General features: G+C 44.5%; 1 non-coding gene across 1 annotated transcript; it reads left to right on the forward strand.

Moving 5' to 3' along the window:
- The first annotated feature begins 715 nt into the window (after window positions 1-715).
- Window positions 716-792, forward strand: Trnat-ugu (transfer RNA threonine (anticodon UGU)). The gene has a single exon. It is a non-coding gene; the product is annotated as a tRNA-Thr (tRNA).
- Window positions 793-3,486: the final 2,694 nt, after the last annotated feature.

Genomic DNA, 3,486 nt, shown 5'->3' on the forward strand with positions numbered 1-3,486 from the left:
GGGACATGTTGAAAATGCGCGCGCCGACCGGGACTCGAACCCGGGATCTCCTGCTTACATGGCAGACGTTCTAGCCATCTGAGCCACCGCGGGCACAGAGCATAGTGCGTCTGCAGGGACTTATCCCTTGCACGCTCCCCGTGAGATCCACATTCCCAACATGTCCACACCACTACATTCGCAGTGCGCCCAATAGATGTTTGCCCATCATACTCATTACTCGTGGCAGATTAATCTACCAAGTCCCGTACGAGTTCGGGCATAGCGTGTGCATTCGCACAAGAAGGTCAATGGCCGGGAAGCCATATTTTAACTATATATGACGGTAGTATCTGTTCCCGAAAGAACAGTTACTGTGGATGACCATGCAGCTTTGCTAGAAGTGAAATGATAATTAAATGGACACCCTAGCTGCAAACAGGCGTTGATGTACTTCATTGGGGACATGTTCCACGGTAACTGTTCTTTCGGGAACAGATACTACCGTCATATATAGTTAAAATATGGCTTCCCGGCCATTGACCTTCTTGTGCGAATGCACACGCTATGCCCGAACTCGTACGGGACTTGGTAGATTAATCTGCCACGAGTAATGAGTATGATGGGCAAACATCTATTGGGCGCACTGCGAATGTAGTGGTGTGGACATGTTGGGAATGTGGATCTCACGGGGAGCGTGCAAGGGATAAGTCCCTGCAGACGCACTATGCTCTGTGCCCGCGGTGGCTCAGATGGCTAGAGCGTCTGCCATGTAAGCAGGAGATCCCGGGTTCGAGTCCCGGTCGGGGAGCACCTTTTCAACATGTCCCCAATGAAGTACATCAACGCCTGTTTGCAGCTAGGGTGTCCATTTAATTATCATTTCACTTCTTGCATTGGATTATTTAATTTCGAAATATCTCAGTAACTGTGACCGTTAATGAAACGATAGTCAGCTTAAGAATGAGGCTACAAGATATAAATTAACCAATTTTAACAAATAGTTTCTTTAAAATCGTTTGAGGAAGACTGAAGGGCATGTATTGTGTGGGTAACGTTTTATTTGTATTGGAAGTGCTACAACGTGACTAGCAGGTTGACCAGTGTTCTCTGCATGCGGCTCTTAGTCAGTCAGCACTCACAACAACCAACTTTCTTTTTGTTATCACACTAATGTAGATTGCGCAATATAGATGTAGGTGTAGACTGGTAAAACATAGATAACGGGGGAGCTTATAGTAAAATTCGAGACGGTTATACAATTCTCATCGGACTGCGCCATTCCGCCGGGAAGAGGGGACTGCTGGGAAGTGAGGCTGGCTGCTTCTCGAGGCCACGGGCTGAGCCTTCCCTAGCCGCTTCCGGCGCAACAGCCGGCACCGCCATTACTCAGGCTCTTCCGCGCCTTGCGGAACCGCCACGGGGATCTGGCCGCGGCCCGCTTAAGCCCCTAGCACGTAGGCTACCGTGCGGTACGTCGCGCAGACTCGGCCGCGCGGGCCTGCTTCAGTGCTTACAACAAACGCGAGGACAGCCGAGCCACAGGTCTTGACCTCCGCAGCTTGCCTTTCTTCTCTCTTCTATCTTCTTTATATCCGGCAGTCGTCTCTTCCTGCTTGCAGAGGATTTGTACATTTCTTTAACCTGCTGATTTATTTATCCTTTTAAGCCCAGACATTGACAAATTACCAGTAACATGGAATACGCTGTGGAATTATTTTCTTTACTACCTCATATTTATTTCCTATGGACTGTGTAGCGAAGAGTCGAGAGCGACTGGAAAAGAGTAGGGGTAACTCCTGTTTACAAAATGGATAATGGAATTACTGACCAAAATCAATTGCGTCCGTCCATTGAAGATCCTAGAATGTCAGTCAGAAGAAAACCACACATGTGAAACATCAACAGCTACAAACAGCAGATGCAAGTGAAGAGGTAGATACTGTTTTCCCAGATTTCCGAAAGGTGTTCAATGCAACTCCACATTGCCAACAATAAAAACCAAGGTGCTACCATACACAGTATAATCACAATTAAGTGGCTCGATGGACATTTGATGAACAGAACATAGTACATTATACTACAGGGTGTAACGGGTCATCCTGCTCTAGCTTTACTTTTCCTCAACAGTAGTTGTCGATACCAATGTTATTTTTCGAATTTTGGACAGGTCAGTATTATCTCAGTTGCTTTTCTGAAAACTTTCATATAACTTTATACACAGTATGTTATATTTCCAGCTAAAATTTATGATAAGGAACTACTTTATAAAGTATTTTAGTTTTGATGCTATAATCAATAACCACTAGTTCTAAATGTACAGTTAAATTTTTTTTTTAGAAACACTTGAAATTAAGAATTATTTACACACTTAAATTTTCTATTATAGCTACACAATTTTGTACTGTTTACTATGTTTATTTCTGGATTCATTTATGAAGAAATAGTCGAAATTAGTAATGTAACGAAAACTAGTAGGACTTCATTTATTAATAAAAATTGTAAACCCTTTGGAATTTTGTTATTTCCGCAGAGTGTGAGAGTCGGAGGCTTTCCTCTTATGCGATCAGACTATTTTTGTGTAATAGGTACGAACAATGTAATTTCGGCTTTGTTCATGTGATAAACCAAAATACTGTATGATACACTTAAATGTGAGAAGCCCGCGCTGCTTCCCGAGCGGGAAGGCGTGCTGGTCCCCGGCACGAATCCAATCTGCGGATTAGTGTCGTAGTCCGGTGTGCCAGCCAACCTGTGGTTTTTAAGGCGGTTTTCCATCTACCTCGGTGAATGCGGGCTATTTCCTTTTATTTCGCATCAGTTACACTATATCGGCGACTGCGTAGACACTGTCTCCATGTACATGTATACCATAAGTACTCTACCACGCAAACATTTGGGGTTACACTCGCCTGGTATGAGACGTTCCCTGGGGAGGGGGGGGGGGGGGCTTCACTGGGGGCCAAACCGCACAACAACCCTGGGTTCGGTGTAGGGCGGAGGTGGGGTGGGTGGACAGCTGTGGCCTATTGTGCGGTTGTGAACCACTGAGGGCTACGGCAGGATAAGCAGCCTCTCCATCGTTTCTAGGTCCCAGGTTTAAATACACAATACAAAAATGTGAGAAAATCAGTGGAAAATGTATTTACGTAAAAAATTCTGCAACAATAACCTTGTGGCCCTGATGTTAGACTTTCAGCTTCAGGAATCAGACCCCTAGACAAGAATAACTGGAGACATCTCAGCATAACAAGCTAAGTAAACAAGAAAGTTTATTGTAATCTTCATTCCTCTCAAGTCTTCATAAAAGACTTTGCTTATTAATAACGTGGACTGGGCATTCTTTAAAGTGGACAACAGATGGAACAAGGAAGGAGGGGGGAGATTACAATGGCGAATGTTTCGAAGAAACGAATATAACTTCCGCTGTACTCCAAGGAAGTGGATTACGGTCGCAATACACGTAAATAAATTGACAGATGTATCACCAGTACTGCAACATTGTTT

This window comes from Schistocerca cancellata, chromosome 2 (assembly GCF_023864275.1).
Source record: "Schistocerca cancellata isolate TAMUIC-IGC-003103 chromosome 2, iqSchCanc2.1, whole genome shotgun sequence".
Taxonomy (NCBI): Eukaryota; Metazoa; Arthropoda; class Insecta; order Orthoptera; family Acrididae; genus Schistocerca; species Schistocerca cancellata.